At 49.5% G+C, this 20,764-nt stretch overlaps 1 long non-coding RNA gene across 1 annotated transcript; it reads right to left on the bottom strand.

Annotated features, from left to right (window-relative positions):
- Positions 1–15,709: 15,709 nt before the first annotated feature.
- Positions 15,710–18,181, bottom strand: LOC123110817 (uncharacterized). The gene is made up of 2 exons (XR_006453709.1): positions 16,778–18,181; positions 15,710–16,591 (listed from the first exon to the last, which is right to left on the bottom strand). It is a non-coding gene; the product is annotated as an uncharacterized lncRNA (long non-coding RNA).
- Positions 18,182–20,764: the final 2,583 nt, after the last annotated feature.

Raw genomic sequence — 20,764 nt, 5'->3', positions numbered from 1 at the left:
ATCGACGGTATGGACGACGATGCCGGAGACGATCAAGAACCAGCGCCTACGGGGCACTGGAAGACCACCTCGTCATACGACATATACATGGTGGACATCCCAAAGGATGGGGACGGCGAAGAAGCAGCGGAGGCAGATTCCTCTAAGAAACAGCCCAAGCGCCAACGACAGCGGCGCCGCTCTAAATCCCGCCATAGCAAGAATGGAGATTCCGGCACCGGAGATAATAACACCCCAGAGAGTGCCGAAGACAACCCCCTCCAGCTAGATTCAGCACAGGAGGACGGAGAAGCCAGCCCTAAAGAGAGAGCGGCAGACAAGGAGATAGAGGATGACAATTACATGCCTCCCTCCGGAGACGAGGCAAGCCTCAACGACGACGAATTCGGCGTGCCCAAGGATCCCGTCGAACAAGAGCGTTTTAAACGCAGGCTAATGGCCACGGTGAACAGCCTAAAGAAACAGCAGCAACAGCTTCGAGCTGATCAAGACCTGCTGGCCGACAGATGGACCGAGGTCCTCGCGGCCAAAGAGCATGAACTCGAACGCCCCTCCAAAAGCTACCCAAAATGCAAGTTGCTCCCCCGATTAGAGGAGGAAGCATATAAACCTTCATCACCAGCGCACAGTACGGCAGACCGACCACCTCGTGGCCGTGACAGAGAGGCATCTAGGCCCTCCACCAGAACCGTACCCCGGCACCGCTCGAAAAGCGCGAAGCCACGGGGGAATGCGCCGGACTTGCGAGACGTACTGGAGGACAAGGCAATACAATCAAGATCTATCTACGGATCACGTGGGCGCCCCACTATCCACGACGACTACCGTCGCGCCGGATACAGCAACTCCGGCCGGGCCGAACACAACAGACAAAGCTCTTTTGAGCTACATCGTGATATTGCCCAGTATAGAGGCGCCGCACACCCACTCTGCTTCACAAATGAAGTAATGGATCATCAAATCCCTGAAGGTTTTAAACCCGTAAACATCGAATCCTATGATGGCACAACAGACCCCGCGGTTTGGATCAAAGATTATCTCCTTCATATCCATATGGCCTGCGGTGACGATCTACACGCCATCAAGTATCTCCCACTCAAGCTTAAAGGACCAGCTCGGCATTGGCTTAACAGCTTGCCAGCAGAGTCAATTGGGTGTTGGGAGGACCTGGAAGCCGCATTTCTCGACAACTTCCAGGGCACATATGTGCGACCACCAGACGCCGATGACCTAAGCCACATAATTCTGCAGCCAGACGAATCGGCCAGACAGTTCTGGACACGGTTCTTAACAAAGAAAAATCAAATCGTCGACTGTCCGGATGCAGAGGCCCTCGTAGCCTTCAAACATAACATCCGCGATGAGTGGCTGGCCTGGCACCTAGGACAGGAAAAGCCAAAATCCATGGCAGCCCTCACATCACTCATGACCCGCTTCTGTGCGGGGGAGGACAGCTGGCTAGCCCGCAGTAACAACCTCAGCAAAAATTCTGGCAGTCCGGACAACAAGGACCGCAATGGTAGGTCGCGTCATAACAAAAACAAACGCCGCGTTAACGGTGATAACACTGAGGATACGGCAGTCAACGTCGGATTCAGAGGCTCTAAACCCGGTCAGTGGAAAAAGCCATTTAAAAGAACTACTCCGGGTCCGTCCAATTTGGACTGAATACTCGACCGCTCTTGCCAGATACATGGCACCCCCGAAAAGCCAGCTAACCACACCAACAGGGATTGTTGGGTATTCAAGCAGGCAGGCAAGTTAATTGCCGAAAACAATGATAAGGGGCTGCATAGCGATGACGAGGAAGAGACCCGGCCGCCGAACAGTAGAGGACAGAAGGGTTTCCCCCCACAAGTGCGGACGGTAAACATGATATACGCAACCCACATACCCAAAAGGGAGCGGAAGCATGCACTTAGGGACGTATATGCGATGGAGCCACTCGCCCCGAAGTTCAATCCATGGTCCTCTTGCCCGATCACTTTCGATCGAAGGGACCACCCCACCAGTATCCGCCATGGCGGATTCGCCGCATTGGTTTTAGACCCAATCGTCGACGGATTTCACCTCACTAGAGTCCTGATGGACGGCGGCAGCAGCCTGAACCTGCTTTATCAGGATACAGTGCGCAAGATGGGCATAGACCCCTCAAGGATTAAACCTACAAAGACGACCTTCAAAGGCGTCATACCAGGTGTTGAGGCCAATTGTACAGGCTCAGTCACACTGAAAGTGGTCTTCGGATCCCCGGATAATTTCCGAAGTGAGGAGTTAATCTTCGACATAGTCCCGTTCCGCAGTGGCTATAACGCTCTGCTCGGACGAACCGCGTTTGCAAAGTTCAACACGGTGCCGCATTATGCATACCTTAAGCTCAAGATGCCAGGCCCTCGTGGAGTCATCACGGTCAACGGAAACACTGAACGCTCCCTTCGAACGGAGGAACACACAGTGGCTCTCACGGCAGAAGTACAGAGCAACCTCTTAAGGCAATTTTCGAGTCCGGCCGTCAAACGACCGGACATGGCTAAACGCGCCAGGAGTAACGTACATCAAGAACACCTGGCACGTTCCGAGCACGCATAGCAATGCGGCCCCAACCCCAGCCCTTGCATGATTGCAAGACTAGCCCTTCGCGTACATCATTATGCTCTGGAGATACCATGGGCATAGGGGGAGGGGCACGACCACGACAGGCCCAGAGTGCGGCTCAACCACACCAGGGGCTCCCAAGTGTGTCGCTCTTTTTCTTTTCCTTTTTTTTATTTATCCACATGACTCCGTTCACCAGAGACCCTGTCCGGTGGTGAATCTACCGAACTCACGATGCAACAGCCAGGGAAGCACAAAAGGCTACGACGAATACTCAGGTGGTCTCCATTATGAGCATTAAATCTGTTTAATACACCATTCCGCAGCCTACCCCTGGAGGGAGACATGTCTAATAGTCCAACCCTCGCTTACCGCACTATTTGTATCGTTCTGCACTCACGGCAGAATTCCTTGAATAAACAATGCATCACTTTTCGCTTATAATTGCATTCCTTTTTTTACATATATGTTCATTTATGACATCTTGCATACGTACACTTTGGTACGACCAAATACACCAGGGGCTTATGTTCCCCGCATTACGGTGTGATAAGTCCGAACACTTTCACAAGTGCGGCACCCCGAACTTATAGCACTATATGCATCGGCTCCGAGTCATGTCTTGGGTCAATAGTTGGGTTTGCCCGGCTCCCATGTTTTGGTACCTTACGTTCCGTTCTATCGGCTAAGGTAGCATTGGGAGAACCACTGCGATTGCGCCCCGGTTGAGCTGGGCGAGTGCCTCAGTGGAGAAAGCTAAAACTAACCGTCATGATAAGGCGAGAGTTGGTCGCTGTTCGAGAGGTCTTTTCGAGTCCCTAAAGACTTATGCCGCTTAGAGCGAGGAACCGGCTTCGTCCGGCCCAGGCGTGGATAGCGCCCCGAACTCAGTCTTCCGAACACTAGGGGCTTCGCCGAAATTTAAAATTATAGAATTCTATGGCCAAGTGAGAGTGTTCAAGCATTATAAGTCCGGTTGCCTTGTTCATTGTGTTGAGCGCCTCCCTAGATGGACCCAAAAATGGGAACAAGAAAGCGCAAGTTTATCCCGAACACCCCAGCACTCGTGGCATGGGGGCTGAAGCCGACGACTTGCCATCTCTCAGATTTGATAAACGGCCGCACAGAAGGTAATATTTTAAATTAATAAGCGTTGCTTAGCGCATATGAACAAAGTTTTCAGCGCACAGGATAACACATTGCGAGTCTACTCAAATATTACATCTATGGGGCACTCATCCGCAATCTTGCGGGCACCCTTCAGGACACTCTTATAATACATTTCGGGCGTACGATACTCCTTGCCCGCCGGCGGCGCGTCCGTCAGAAGCCTCTCAGCATCCAGCCTGCCCCAGTGCACCTTTGCGCGGGCAAGGGCCCGACGGGCACCTTCAATGCAGGCGGAGCGCTTGATGACTTCCACCCAGGGGCACGCATCCACCAGCCGCCGCACGAGGCCAAAGTAGCTCCCAGGCATGGCCTCTTCAGGCCACAACCGGACTATGAGGCCCTTCATGGCCTGCTCGGCTACCTTGTGGAGCTCGACCAGCTGCTTCAGCTGGTCGCTAAGGGGCACCGGATGTCCGGCCTCAGCATACTGAGACCAGAAAACCTTCTCCGTTGAGCTCCCCTCCTCGTCCTGGTAGAATGCGGCGGCATCGGACACGCTGCGAGGCAGATCTGCAAACGCTCCTGGAGAGCTCCGAATTCGGGTAACAGGTAATTCACATTCACATGCTTGCTTTGCATGAAAAATGCCTTACCCGCCACTATTTTCTTCACCGCCTCAATCTCCTGGAGGGCCTTATGGGCCTCGGCCTTAGCGGCTTTGGCACTCTCAAGAGCCGAGGCAAGCTCGAACTCTCGAGTCTTCGAGTCGCGCTCCAAACTCTCATGCTTTTCCATGAGAGCCTGGAGCTCTTGACGCACCTCCGCCACCCGCGCCTCCTGCTTCTCTCGCTCCGCTCGTTCCGCGGCCGCATTACATTCGGCCGCGGACATGGCCTCCATCAGGGTCGCCACCTCGTTCGTGGCCCCTGCAGTGCCCATGTTATCCTTGTTATTTCTATTGCAACCAAATCTTTTTCTGTAAGGTACAAATTTAATACGGTGTTACTCACCTTCTTTGTCCTCGAGCTGCTTCTTGGCAAGGCCGAGCTCGTTCTCGGACCGCTTGAGGTCCTGCTTCAAAGCACCAACCTCCGCAGTCAATGCGGCAGAGGTCAGCAGCGCAGCCTGCAATCCCATATCGACATAATTTTTAGAACTCCTGCGTATATCTTTTTAGATGCTCAGTCCGGCTTTTCTTTCCGAACACCGAACCGAGCATCAGGGGCTACTGTCTATACGGTATTATATTACATATTTTAAAAACTTCTTACCTCAAAGCCTGTTAGAAGGCTGCTGCAGGCTTCGGTCAGCCCGCTCTTGGCAAGCTGAACCTTCTGAATCACCGCACTCATGATAGTGCGGTGTTCTTCCTCGATGGAAGCGCCGTTGAGCGCCTCCAACAAGTTGTCCGGCGCCTCCGGTTGGATGGAGGCTGCCGGTGTCATAGTCTTGCCCTTCTTATGAAGGGGCCGCCTGCTGGACTCCGGAACCACTGCGGGTTCTGGTGCGGAGTCCGGTGCGAAGTCCGGGAGGTTGCCCTGGGGCACCTCCGGAGCCTCCCCCTCCTGGCGGGTCCCCTCCTGGGACCCCACCTCGGCTTCCTCAGCATCACGAGGGGTGGAGGCGGTCGGAATGGAATCCACATCCGACGGAGCCAAGGACCCGCTCGAAGAAGCGGGAAAATCATCCTCGGCCGGACTACAAGTTGTATGCGGCATTAGAAGGACACTATGTGGCACAAAAGAGAAATTATAAATTATTCAGGAATCCGGATACTTACGATCTCGCCGGGGGCTTGGCCCTTGAGGGCCACCCCTCGTCGCCGTCGTCGGCATTGGCGGAGCAGTTCGGAGGAAGGGTCCTTCCCTTCTTGGACCCTTCAGCCTCCCCCGTTGGGGAAGCCTTCCTCTTCCTCTCTCCCCCCTCTGGGGGAGAGTCCTCTTTCTCCTCCTCGTCTTCAGGGGAGGAGTCCGCCTCGGAGCCATCGGACGATGAGTCCGATACCACCTGGCGCCGGGAACTCCTTCGGGTTCCCGTGGCCTTCTTCTTGGCCTTCTTCTTCGGCACCACGTAAAGGGCCGGAACCAGCAGCCCCGTTAAACGGGTGTCCGCTGGGTCTTCGGGAAGGGGAGCCGGACAGTCAACCTGTCCGGACGTCCTCTGCCAGTCCTGTTAAAGGCATCAGGAGTTTTAGATCCCACATAGAGTCAAACTATGAAAGAAATAAGTGTTGGGGAACGTTGCAGAAAATTAAAAAATTTCCTACGGTTTCACCAAGATCCATCTATGAGTTCATCTAAGCAGGGAGTCAAGGGAGTGAGTTTGCATCTATATACCACTTGTAGATCGTGTACGGAAGCGTTCGAGGGAGCGGTGATGATGGAGTCGTACTCGACGTGATTCAGATCACCGATGACCAAGTGTTGAACGGACAGCACCTCCGCGTTCAACACACGTACGGTACGGGCGACGTCTCCTCCGTCTTGATCCAGCAAGGAGGAAGGAGAGGTTGAGGAAGACAGCTCCACCAGCAGCACGACGGTGTGATGATGGTGGAGAAGCAGTACTCCGACAGGGCTTCGCCAAGCACGTGGAGGAGGAGAGGTGTTGGGGAGGGGAGGGGCTGCGCCTTGGCTTGTGGTTTGGCTGCCCTCCCCTCACCCCTCTATTTATAGGGGAAGGGGCAAGGGGGGCCGGCCCCTCTAGATGGGATCTAGAAGGGGGGCGGCGGCCAGGGGGGAAACTTGCCCCCCAAGCAAGGGGGTGCGCCCCCTTTAGGGTCCCCCCCCCCAACCCTAGGCGCATGGGCCCAAGGGGGGGGCGCCCAGCCCACCAGGGGCTGGCTACTGCCCCACGCAGCCCATGTGCCCCCCCCGGGAGGGGTGGCCCCTCCCGGTGGACCCCCGGAACCCCTCCGGTGGTCCCGGTACAATACCGATATGACCCCGAAACTTTCCGGTGTCCGTTTGACAACTTCCCATATATAAATCTTTACCTCCGGACCCTTCCAGAACTCCTCGTGACGTCCGGGATCTCATCCGGGACTCCGAACAACATTCGGTAATCACATACAAGTCTTCCTAATAACCCTAGCGTCACCGAACCTTAAGTGTGTAGACCCTACGGGTTCGGGAGACACACAGACATGACCGAGACAGCTCTCGGGTCAATAACCAACAGCAGGATCTGGATACCCATGTTGGCTCCCACATGCTCCTCGATGATGTCATCGGATGAACCACGATGTCGAGGATTCAAGCAACCCCGTATACTATTCCCTTTGTCAATTGGTACGTTACATGCCCGAGACTCGATCGTCGGTATCCCAATACCTCGTTCAGTCTCGTTACCGGCAAGTCACTTTACTCGTACCGTAATGCATGATCCCTTGACCAAACACTTGGTCACTTTGAACTCATTATGATGATGCATTACCGAGTGGGCCCAGAGATACCTCTCCGTCATACGGAGTGACAAATCCCAGTCTCGATCCGTGTCAACCCAACAGACACTTTTGGAGATACCTGTAGTGCACCTTTATAGTCACCCAGTTACGTTGTGACGTTTGGTACACCCAAAGCACTCCTACGGTATCCGGGAGTTACACGATCTCATGGTCTAAGGAAGAGATACTTGACATTGGAAAAGCTCTAGCAAAACGAACTACACGATCTTGTGCTATGCTTAGGATTGGGTCTTGTCCATCACATCATTCTCCTAATGATGTGATCCCGTTGTCAATGACATCTAATGTCCATAGTCAGGAAACCATGACTATCTGTCGACCAACGAGCTAGTCAACTAGAGGCTCACTAGGGACATGTTATGGTCTATGTATTCACACGTGTATTACGATTTCCGGATAATACAGTTATAGCATGAATAAAAGACAATTATCATGAACAAGGAAATATAATAATAACCCTTTTATTATTGCCTCTAGGGCATATTTCCAACAATAAGCGTCCCATAAAGGATAGCAAAGCTTACCTCGCCGGCCGGGCGCTTCGTGTTGAATCCGCGATCTTCAGTTGCGGATGCGGGGGATTCTCCGCCCTTGAACAGCACCCTCCAGGCAGCTTTGTACATCGTGTCGAAGAGCCCGCTCAGGGTCCGGTGTTGTGCCGGATCAAACTCCCACAAATTGAAGGCCTGTTGCTGGCAGGGGAGAATCCGGCGGATGAGCATGACCTGGATCACATTGACAAGCTTAAGCTTCTTGTTCACCAGGGTCTGGAGACAGGACTGGAGTCCTATCAGCTCCTCCGAACTACCCCATAGCAAGCCCTTCTCTTTCCAGGAGGTGAGCTGCATGGGGATACCAGATCTGAACTCGGGGGCCGCTGCCCATTTAGGGTCACGCGGCTCGATGATGTAGAACCACCCCGATTGCCACCCTTTGACGGACTCCACGAAGGCACCCTCAAGCCAGATGACGTTGGGCATTTTGCCCACCATGGTGCCTCCGCACTCCGCTTGGACGCCCTTCACCACCTTTGGCTTGACATTGAAGGTTTTTAGCCACAAGCCGAAGTGGGGCTGGATGCAGAGGAAGGCCTCGCACACAACGATAAACGCCGAGATGTTGAGGATGAAGTTTGGTGCCAGATCGTGGAAGTCCAGGCCATAGTAGTACATGAGCCCCCGGACGAAGGGATGAAGTGGGAAGCCCAGTCTGCGGAGGAAGTGGGGAAGGAATACGACCCTCTCATGAGGCCTGGGGGTGGGGATGAGCTGCCCCTCGTCGGGCAGCCGGTGCGCGATGTCGTTGGAGAGGTATCCGGCGCTGCGCAGCTTCTCGATGTGCCCCTCCGTAATGGAGGAGGCCATCCACTTGCCTCCCGCTCCGGACATGGCTGGAGAAGGTTGAGACGAGATGTGCGGACTTGGGCGCTGGAGCTCGAGTGCGCGGAGATGGATAAGCAAAAGAGGAAGAAGGCGTAGGTAAAAAAGGTGGATCCTTATCCCCTTATATATGGGCGGACAAAGACTATGCATCCCCACCGGCCTGGTAAAACTCGCTTATCTCCCAAGCGCCACCATCAATGGCGCGGTTGGGTTACCCACGTCCGTATTGATGGGAATCCCGGAATAAGGGGAACACGATCTCTGCTTCGACAAGACGTGCCAAGGAAACCGCTTCGCTAAACGCGCTGAGGTGGTATAATAAAAAACGATTCAAGTAAAGGCTTGGTGGTGGTGTGACGTCATGCCACAAAATACGTCAGCAGATTGAACATGTGTACATATTATTCTCTCTACGATGGAATGTGGAATTTATTTTGCAGAGCCGGACACTATCCTGGTGTTCACAATCTTCTATGAATTATTCGGAGGAGGAACCCGCCTTGCAATGCCGAACAATATGCGCGCCGGACTCATCGTCATTGAAGCCTGGTTCAGGGGCTACTGAGGGAGTCCTGGACTAGGGGGTGTCCAGATAACCGGACTATCATCATCGGCCGGACTCCAAGACTATGAAGATACAAGATTGAAGACTTCGTCCCGTGTCCGGATGGGACTTTCCTTGGCGTGGAAGGCAAGCTTGGCGATACGGATATATAGATCTCCTACCATTGTAACCGACTCTGTGTAACCCTAGCCCTCTCCGGTGTCTATATAAACCGGAGGGTTTTAGTCCGTAGGACGAACAATGATTACAACAATCATACCATAGGCTAGCTTCTAGGGTTTAGCCTCCTTGATCTCATGGTAGATCCACTCTTGTACTACCCATATCATCAATATCAATCAAGCAGGAGTAGGGTTTTACCTCCATCGAGAGGGCCCGAACCTGGGTAAAAACATCGTGTCCCTTGTCTCCTGTTACCATCCGCCTAGACGCACAGTTCGGGACCCCCTACCCGAGATCCGCCGGTTTTGACACCGACAATTGCCTCGGAGAAGAAGGCGACCGGCGAAATCCTGCGACTTTAGGAGGACAAGGCGAAGCTCTGCGATGAGATCGTCCTGTTGAAGGAGAAGAACGCCGGCTGGAAGAAGCTACATGAGAATAGTAGTTCCTCGATGAAGATGTTGCAGGCCCTCGTCATGGAACAGAAGGAGGAGTTGGCGAAGCTCCGCATCGAGCACCCGGCTGCTGTCAAGGTACGTAATGCGGCCATGGAACAGATGATGAAGGATCGCGTCGAGAAATCCCGCGTCATGGACAGAATGAAGAAGATGGCGGAGGAGACGCGCAAGGAGATGGAGGCCGTGGAGGCGATGAAGAAGCAGTTACGACTCCGCGGCGAATTAGATCATTTGGGGTGATAATCTTCCTTCTTCTTTTGCTGCTGTGTTTCATCTTTTGCTTCGGGTGTTTTGCCGCACGTGTCACGTTCTCTGCGAGGCATGAATAGAACAATGGTTTTTGTTTTTTGAGGGAATGAATAGAACAATGCTAACAATGAGATGACTAGCAAATTAGATCATTTTTTATCGCCATATGGCACTGGGCTGCCGTGTTTCGTGCTCCTCCGTCGCAGTACTACTCTAGTGGAAAACTTGAGTATACCGCATGGTTGTTTGCTCCTCCTCGATCAGGTCGTCGGCGCATTTATACGAGCAGTCAAATCACAAGGCCCTGCCTTCCAGCAGTAATGAGCCATCAAATCACAAAGGCCCTCGCCTCTCGTGAAACCGACCAAGCTAGACTGCCCCGCCCTCTAGCCTTTTAAAAAATGTATACTTTTGTACAGCAGTAGTATCGATGGATTGTGCCATGGAGCAAAACTTGAAATTAAAAAAAAGGTGGTACATATAGAGAGCGCTCGTCGCCAAATTATGCATATAGTACTATTAAAAAGGCTAGTCACAATAATAGTGTCCAGCACAACCCACCCCTCAAATAAAACTAAGCACCCTGGAATTCTTTGACAAAACTAAGCACCCTGAAATTCTTTGACAACTAAACTGCTGGCTATATGATGTTGGCCATATATATTGTACGTATATAATGTGAATAAATGAGTGGTAGTACTATACCAACTAAAAGATGAAATGTAAGAAATACTAGTATGTATTTACTGAAGAGTTAAAGTAACAAGAAGAAACATAACATAGTTCTACTGGGGGCTCAGCCCAACACACCTCTCAAATTAAATTAAGCACACCTGAAATTAAATTTTGCAACTATTCCGGTAGACACTGCATTAGAACCACCATGAGCAATGACACTGCCACCTTACTCGGAGTCCTCGTCCACGTCCTCGACTTCGTCCTTGTCCCTCTTCCTCTTGGCCGATACTTCTTTGCTTAAACCGCCAACTTGGCTGTTGCTCTTCATCCAACCCTTTTAGATATTGAAACAAAGGTAGCCATCCATTGCAGCGTACTGGGTGTGGTCTATATCTAGTACATTCCGCTGCCATGCATGACGATGAAACGTGTATGGAGGTTTCTCCAGTTTACCGTACGAAGGATGAACCATGGCTCCTGCCAGGGTCAGCATTGAAGGCTGGCGAGAGGACACCAGCCGATTCTTTTGGAGGTCGAAGGTGTTGCCTACAACGAGGCCTATCCGACGCAGGAATTCTTTGTCGTTACCAAAGTCTACAGTAACGAATTTGACTAGGTTGCTCTCGAGGAAGTGCTTAAAATCCTGGCACTCAACGTTGGCATGGCATATGTGGTAGACCAAGCATAGTCATGCACGCAAACCTGGATCACGGCGGGCTTCTTCCTCTCTTCGTCCTTTAGATCCTTCTCTCGTCCCACGACTGTGGTGTACTCAACATCTAGCCCGGTGACCCACTCATCATGTGAGTTTTCGAACATGCGTCTGAAGCGAGAAAGGCATCCTTTCACCGTCGCGGAAGAACGGGTGTAGATGACGTCGAACTCATCGCCGGTGATGGTTCTAACCTTGTACTCACCGCCGATCGGGGAGATTTGGGACGCCATGGATTTGGGAGGAGGTTTAGGATTAGTGGAACTGCCATAATGTGAATGGACGGGACGACTAGGAGCGAACCGCCGTAGTATTAAAGGACGTGCGGGGACGAGTAGGAGGGAACTGCCAGCGTGCGAACGGCAGGGTAGTGGCTTTCCGTTCTCCCATGATACGGGCTTCCGAGAGCCCTTGGATCGGAGATCGAACGGTGGCATGGCGTGATTCTAGACCAATGGGTGAATATCCTATCCTGGAGGGTTATTCTACAAATTTTCAGCAACTTACCATGCGACCGTTTGATCTCAGATCTAAGGGCTGCCAGCAGCCCGTATCATGGTCGGGCCTACCACGACCGTCGCGTCGCTCACGCGTTCATGCCCTTGGAGATTTAACATGGTGCGTTAGGCTATCTGATGTTGGCATGTCATACATAGTTATCACTTAGTCACTCATACTACAACAAGGTTGGCTATAAGGTTGGCTATAAGTGTATTTTTTTACTCCTCTCTATCTCTTTCTTCGTACTCCCTCCGTCCCATAATATAAGAACGTTTTTGACACTAGTGTAGTGCCAAAAATGTTCTTATATTATAGGACACAGGGAGTACTAGTATTTATTGCATTTGCCAAGGAGTGACCTCTTCCAATGAAATGGTGTTGCTAAGTTTGCTTCATTTAATTAGCTATAGACTCAAAATTGTCTTTTCACGTAGGTACACGCGCTTAGCACCGTTTCTTTCTTGGGTCACCAAACTAGTCTCTCTCTTCTTGATTAACTTGCCACATCAGACTTTATGCCTATGTGGCAAGCTTAAGCACTTGTAGGAGCAAGTAAGGTGCTCGTCCGTTGCACGGAAGAGTGAAATGCATTGATAGGGGTGTTGTTTATTTTGACAAAGGATGTGGGGGGTCATCTCATGTGCAACCGGGTCGACGTGTCAAGCACCAAATAACAGTGCAGAACAGCAGGGGGACGCACCCCACTCGTACCAGCCCAGTGTTAGTAATAAGCAATGAGACATCAAATCACAATGCCGCACCTTCCCAGACGGACGAAGCAACCATTATTTCACACTTCGGTCCGACATCATCTCAAACCACGTACTAGTATTGCTTCTGCCTCAAGAGGGACACGTGCATCGCCTTGGTACATCATGACACGTGGGACCGCATGACAGGCCATGCTCCCCCGCCGATCGCTCGGTAAAATCACCTCATTTTTACTATACTTCCTCCGAATCGGTTTACTACATGGCATGCACGTCGTTCTAGGTTGAGAATTATATATGTGTGTGTGTGTGTGTGTGTGTGTGTGTGTGTGTGTGTGTGTGATGAACAGTACGCTAGCCTTTTAAAAAATGTATACTTTTGTACAGTAGTACTCCACTATCGATGGATTGCGCCATGGAGCAAAAATTGAAATTTAAAAAAAAGGTGGTACATATAGAGAGCGCTCGTCGCCAAATTATGCATATAGTACTATTAAAAAAGCTAGTACGTGCTTAATTGGGGTGCTAAATTCTATTAAGGAAATACTAGTACTAGTATGTACATACTGAAGAGTTAAAGTAACGAGAAGAAACATAACATAGTTCTGCTGGGGGCTCAGCACAACACACCCCTCAAATTAAACTAAGCACACCTGAAATTAAACTATGCAACTAATCCGGTAGACACTGCATTAGAAGTTTAGAACCGCCATGAGCAACGACACTGCCACCTTACTCAGAGTCCTCGTCCACGTCCTAGACTTCGTCCTTGTCCCTCTTCCTCTTGGCTGATACTTCTTTGCTTGAACCGCCAACTTGGTTGTTGCTCTTCATCCAACCCTTGTAGATATTGAAGCAAAGGTAGACATCCATTGCAGCGTACTGGATGTGGTCTATATCTAGTACATTCCGCTGTCATGCATGACGATGAAACGTGTAATGAGGTTTCTCCAGTTTGCGGTAAGGATGAACCATGGCTCCTGTCAGGGTCGGCATTGAGGGCTGACGAGAGGGCACCAGCCGATTCTTCTGGAGGTCGAAGGGGTTGCCTACAACGAGGCCTATCCGACGCAGGACTTCTTTGTCGTTCTTAAAGTCTACAGTAACGAATTTGACTGTTTTGTCCTCGAGGAAGTTATTCAAATCCTGGCACTCAACGTCGGCATGGCATATGTGGTAGACCAACCAAACGTTATGTACGCAAACCTGGATCACGGCGGGCTTCTTCCTCTCTTCGTCCTTTAGACCCTTCTCTGGTCCCACGACTATGGTGTACTCAACATCTAGCCCAGCGAACCACTCATCATGTGAGTTTTCGAACATGCGTCTGAAGCGAGAAAGGCATCCTTTCACCGTCGCGAAAGTACGGGTGTAGATGACGTCGAACTCATCGCCGGTGATGGTTCTAACCTTGTACTCACCGCCGATCGTGAAGATTTGGGACACCATGGATTTAGGAGGAGGGTTAGGATTAGTGGAACTGCCGTAATGTGAATGGACGGGACGACTAGAAGCGAACCGCCGTAGTATTAAAGGACGTGTGGGAAAGAGTAGGAGCGAACTGCCAGCGTTCGAACGGCAGGGTAGTGGCTTTCCGTTCTCCCATGATACGGGATTCCGAGAGCCCTTGGATCTGAGATCGAACGGTTGCATGGCGTGATTCTAGACCTATGGGTGAATATCCTATCCTGGAGGGTTATTCTTAAAATTTTCAGCAACTTAGCATGCGACCATTTGATATCAGATCCAAGGGCTGCCAGCAGCCCGTATCATGGTCGCGCCTACCACGACCGTCGCGTCGCTCGCGCGGTCGCGCCCTTCGAGATTTAACACGGTGCGTTAGGCTATCTGATGTTGGCATGTCATACATAGTCATCACTTAGTCACTCATACTACAAAAAGGTTGGCTATAAGGTTGGCTATAAGTGTATTTTTTTACTCCTCTCTATCTCTTTCTTCGTACTCCCTCCGTCCCATAATATAAGAACGTTTTTGACACTAGCTAGTGTAGTGTCAAAAACGTTCTTATATAATGGGACACAGGGAGTACTAGTATTTATTGCATTTGCCAAGGAGTGACCTCTTCCAATGAAATGGTTTTGCTAAGTTTGCTTCATTTAATTAGCTATAGACTCAAAATTGTCTTTTCACCTAGGTACACGCGCTTAGCACCGTTTCTTCCTTGGGTCACCAAATTAGTCTCTCTCTTCTTGATTAACTTGCCACATCAGACTTTATGCCTATGTGGCAAGCTTAAGCACCTGTAGGAGCAAGTAAGTACAATAGTGCGCTTTACATGGCATTTTTGCATATGTGAAGGAAAGAGAGGCAAGGAAAAAGTGGAGAAGTGGGCTCTCATGCAAAAGCCAGCCTTTACTACTACGGGGCTGTTTGGTTCTAGGCCTAGGAGTGCCACATTTTGCCATACTAGTAAAATGCCCATGCTACGCTACGGAATCACAAAAAATCGGGTGGGATTGTTTACTTAAGTGTCAAGAGTCTAGTGAACAATAAAAGATGTACAAGACATCCTTCAAAGCGATGCCATATTGTTGGTGAAGTACACATTGAGCATAATCAGACATATGGTTTCCGAGCAAACATTTTCTTCTCAATTTTCACCTTGCAGAAGACTATTGGTTCTCCCTACCCAGCTTTCTTCTTCTTGTCCCATATTGAGGGGGACAGAGAACATGTGGCAAATAGAAAATCCGTTCACACATTTGGCAATTGTGACCACACCATAACCAGCTTTTGGTTAACACAAGATCCATCTCTAGTCCGCACCCCATTAACTGCTACAAGAATCTACGTACACTGCCACCATGAACGAAAGCAATATTTTAGGCATCTATGAGGCCATGGAATCATTCGCCAAGCATAGTATACCCTTCTTTTAGTCATTTGCTCAAAACATCTGTGCCAACAATATTAGCTCTCGAGATCTCGCTTCATCTACCTTCTCACCCAAAAATGGTATGTAGTATATATAACGGTCTGTAGAATATTTAGACAAAGGGAAAAAAGGAACCTTTATAGGGTCTATAGTATATTTAGGCAAACAAAAAACCCAATGGACAACACTTTCAGTACATTTTGTACGGAACAAAGAAACAAAATGTAAAGTAAAAGATGCTCTTGAATCATATTTGAGCAATCATATTTATATAGAAGGGGTGAGTGCACATGTATGTACATACAAAAATATTAGTATCGGACTACTTGTAAATTTTCTTACATCAACCAGGTCTATGCAAAGAAAACGTTGACAACGGACAACCAGGAAACAAATATTCGGGATGTGTCTTGAAAAATTGGATGTTTCTCCCCATATGCAGAATCTGAAGTCAACAGAAGCAATGAACATAGAGAAAAATAAGACATAACAAACGCAAAAGTAACACTTCACCGGAAAGGAAGGAATGTAGAATTAACAAGTCAAACACTGCAGCCACAACATTTTGCAATGATAATTTGCTACCCGTATCTGTCAATGATGAAAATGATACAATAGGTACACGGCACAGCTACAGTCTGATACATAGAGGCAAATACTAATTATTCTCTCTATAGGGCATAGGCCAACAACCATGAACAACAATAGAGCTATTGTCTTGCGTGCTCACGATGAAATTATATCAGCTATTGGCAGCAAAGAGACAGATAAATAGAACTTGCCGAAGTGCATTACTTGTATCAGGATTTAAAAGAGAGACCATCTACCTAAATACTGACAATATAGTAAAGCAGAAGCTCTGAACTGTTGGAAACACTACTTTACAAAATTTTGAAGCTCACCTTCCAGATAATACGAATAACCTCAGGATATAATTGATCATGCATGAGCTTTGACATGGTCAAGCATGTCGAGCATACACCTTCCTGTTTCTATTATCCGGAATTTTACATACATGCATGCAACTTATCGTGTTTGCCTGATTCTAGCCCATGCAAAATTCTGTGAGCAGACTTCCTAAGCCTCTTCAACAATCGTTCTTCCTGTCTGCTATCAGGTAATTGGCCCAAGTGATTATAAATTATTAAGCTATTGATTAGTCTATATCTCTAAAAAGAGCTGATCAAATAAGAAATATTTGAGATGATATAATATCAACTTTTGCGGACCCGAAGTTGATCAAATAAGAAAATCACATAGGCAGTATTGGGGATGAAATATATGTGCGCGCACCTCCTGGCGGATGGAATCACAACGGTGAAGCATGGAGGTAGGACACAGCAGCATCGGTGCAGACGACGCGGGGCACTGTGCCAGTGTGATTGTGCTACCGCTGGCAGCACGTATCCCTGGAAGCCAAGAGCTGAGATGGGGTGTCCTCGTCAAGGTAATATGTACATTTCAGAGCTTGCATGCTCGTCAGAACAAACACGGGATACTCCTCGTCTCCCGCCGATGTCGCTGTTGTCAGTGAGCATGCAAGGAAAACAGGAGACGGATGCTGGCGTACACACCATTAAGCAATCAAATTTGCAAAAGGAAAAATCTTACCAGACCATATAATTTGGGGATTGAATGAAGACCAAACCCAACACCAGGGGTATTAGGCGTTCCCAGATAAAATACTTCATGTAACAACTTTCATAGAGATCCATCCCAGGAATTTCTTCTTCTATTTACTTCATCCCCTAAAACAAAGCAGTATAAACAAAGTACTAAATTTCCCAAATGAACCACACCAGTAACTCTTCTCTCTATCTCTTCTCCTAAATCGATTTAGACAAAGAAAGAATATCTGAATAATATTGAGATAGAAACAAGAAAGAATAACTGAATAATATTCAGATAGAAACAACAAAGAAAGAATAACTGAATAATATTCAGATAGAAACAACAAAGAAAGAATAACTGAATAATATTCATATCATAAAGCGAGTACCTAGTAGCAGCAGTTGTAATCAGTAAGCAAATACCAACATTAACAAAACCAGTAGCACCATGAACAAAATCGCAGCAGCCTACTGTTGCTTTCCTCTATGATCTCTTTATATATGCTCAAATAGTAGTATATCAGGGCAGAGCAAGAAAATTAACAACATTAGAGCAGCCTTGATGCACTCAACAGCCAGCCAACACCCATCCCACCGTTCACGCCCTCCTCCCATGTAGCTACTCCCCAATGTCCACGCCTTCTACCTGAACGTCTTCTTCCTCTGCCCTCAAGAACTCCCGCTTAGCGTCCCGCCCAGCTCAAGCTCCACCGCGCGCAGGGGGAGAGAGAGGAAAAGGGAGGAGAAGGGGGAGCTCCTGCACGCCGCCCTAGCATTCAGGCGCACGCGCACACGCATATAGCACGCGCGCCATCCATCCAATGGCGCCGCCTCTTACGCGTTGGCATGGGAATTGGGGGGCGTCAGTGCCATCATGGGCGGCGGGCCGTTGACCATGGCGGAGGGGATGGGCTCTATCCTGCCTCTCACATTGGTGTGCTCCTTTGGGTGTCGAGATTGGGACTGTTTTCGGCTGCGGCAGTGGGAGTGTTCCACCGGCGGGGGAGAGGATGGGCGTCGGTGGCCAGAGATAGGGTGGGTGGACGTGAGGCTCTAGAGATTTGTTTCGCGAGAGGAGGAGAAACGTCCAGACTATTCTGTTTTGGCGCTGGGTACAGCACGGTCTTAGCTCAATCTCAGCCTTAGATTCAAGATCGGACGGTACATATGATTCAAAGGCAGGCACACCATCACCACCAATTCGTATTTTTATAGGAGTAGAGATAATAATGTTGTCAAACTTGCTTAAGGTTAGTTCTTCAAAATGAGAGCCACAAGTTGGCAAGCCTAAGAGAATCTTGCCACATTTTTTGTGTGTATGTGATGTGGGACCATAGTGTGGCTTGCCTAAGATGTGGCTTGAACCAAACACACACCTAAGTTGGTCAAACTTGCCTAACTTTAGATGTGGCAAGCTTTGGCAAATTTAGTCTCAAACCAAACAAACCCTACATGATGGAGAATTGGGAGAGGCACCTGTATGGAGGTGGTCAGGAATCGAGAGACTCACGCCGGTCGTAGCGCCGTAGTTAAAATGATAATGGCAAGTCAAATCACGGGGCCCCACCTATCCAGCAGTAACTCGCTGTCAAATGACATAGCCCTACGTTTGCAGCAGCCTACTCCCTCGTCTTCTCGCGTCTCTGTCGAACCGACTAGGCGGAACTGTCCCGCCGCCTACCGGGCAGGAAAAGCCCCGTCCTCGACTTTCAAATAGTATACAGTATACTAATTTTGTATCCATGGATTGCGCCCGCGCCATGGAGCAAAGCGTCTAGAAAACGGTGGTACACATGTACGGAGTATACAGCATGCCCGTCGCGTTCGCATCGCACCCCAGACGGTCGGTCGGTCTGGCACGCTGCTCTCCGAATGGAACGCGCGTCATATTGCGTTCGCACACACATGTGGGACGGCAATTGAGAACCGACCATAACACTCCCCAGCCCCGCAAGTCGGGTGACTTAATAGAAGAGGGAGACGAGCGATAGTACTAGAGAAGTGTTGTACTACGTTGGTGCCTGGACGATCCCTGCAAGACACGGAAGATTAGTTCGTCCATGCATGTGACCAGACTCCAGCAGACACACCTGGATTGGCTATCGTCTACATATCGTGCAGGCTGTGTTGTACATGGCTGTAGTTGTGGTGAGAAATCTAAAAAAAGTTTTCTTGTCATCTCGCAAAATTATGTGTCATGTGCTTCGGATCACTGCGAGGGTTAAACAGCGACAACTGAGTTGGGCTAGTCATTGGGGGCACATGCACGAACAGTGACTACTTGGCTGCCATCTAGGTCAAGCCGGCTATGTTAATTAGGACATCTATCGATGGACCCATTTTCTACGAGTTTATCTTTAATTTGAGCTTTGTTCCTCATCTAGTTTGTCCGTCGGGATTCATATTGTCTCATTTGGGCAGTGAGGTTATGATTTCTTGTCATGTGGCATTTTTTCATGTTATATGTTATAATCCGGTGCTTCAGATCAAATTGCCAACAACTGCGCCTCCGGGCCACGTGCATGAAGACTTCTCGACAGTCATTGACGAGGTCAAGCCGCTCTGGTAGACAAAAGAAAACTAAGTACTACTCCACTATATAGGAAGGAGCCTCCGTGCTTGCTTGCTAGTGTTGCTCTCTTCACACTATCTCGGCCTCTCCAGATCTAAACACGACAGCGGTGGCCACACACACACTCTCTCTCTCTCTCTCTGCTCACCACTGGTTACAGATCTAGCCGGATCCTCTCCGCCGGGGAAGGTGAGAAGGTGCAACGTTCACGCGGTCGTCCTCGGCGACGGCTCTTACCCACTGTTGGGCGTGTCCCGATCAGCCTGCCTTGCCGTTCTCTCCCAAGCACCGCTGGCGAGGGAGGGCCTCCGACCCCTTCTTCCTTGCTGCCGTAGTGTGGGCAGATCCGGCCTCCCGCCGCCCACCTAGCGACATCCCGGCGATCATCAGGTATAACTTCCTTCGAAACCGGCCTTGCTCTACTTCCCGAGCTCCTGACGTCGCTGCATTTCTAACTTTTACTATTTCTCAAGCCCCCTTGTAGATAGGATCGATCGGATGTTCGAAAACCACCTAATTTTTTTACGTTTAAGAGGTAAAACTAGTTCATGCACTCGAATCTAATACTACTTGGTTCAAACAAGGAAGAAAGGGGGTGGGGGTGGGGGAGGATTTGTTACCTGAATCTAGGACTTGGTCGAAAGAGGAAATAATGGGGGCGAAAAGTAGCAGAGACTGGCTATCCAACTGGTCTCTAGGTCTAATAGGGAAATAAAGGGAAACGCAGTACAAACTCAATATAAACCCGATCTATTGGTTGAAAAAGGAAAGAAAGTGGGGACTAGGGGACAAATCAACAGAGTAAGTCCAGCACTAGATTTGCTAGCCTCACATAGTATAAGGTGGCTATACCAAACAAAAATGGGACCATCCCAGATATCATGTTCTGATGTTTGTTGCCCCGAGCCACTCTTATGTAATGCCACTGGTAAAATGTAGCAGTCGCACTGTTGAAAGTAAGGACACGTTAAACCAATGTTGTTTTCAATGTAATGCCTCCAGTAATATGAATCAGTGGCACTTCTTTACATATCCTGCTAAAATTTCCCATTAAGATAAGTTGGTTCTTTTCGTTAGAAATGCAACTGTCCTGGTCCG

The sequence above is a fragment of the Triticum aestivum genome, chromosome 5B, assembly GCF_018294505.1.
Source record: "Triticum aestivum cultivar Chinese Spring chromosome 5B, IWGSC CS RefSeq v2.1, whole genome shotgun sequence".
Taxonomy (NCBI): domain Eukaryota; kingdom Viridiplantae; phylum Streptophyta; class Magnoliopsida; order Poales; family Poaceae; genus Triticum; species Triticum aestivum.
This window is presented reverse-complemented; position numbering and strand designations above follow the sequence as displayed.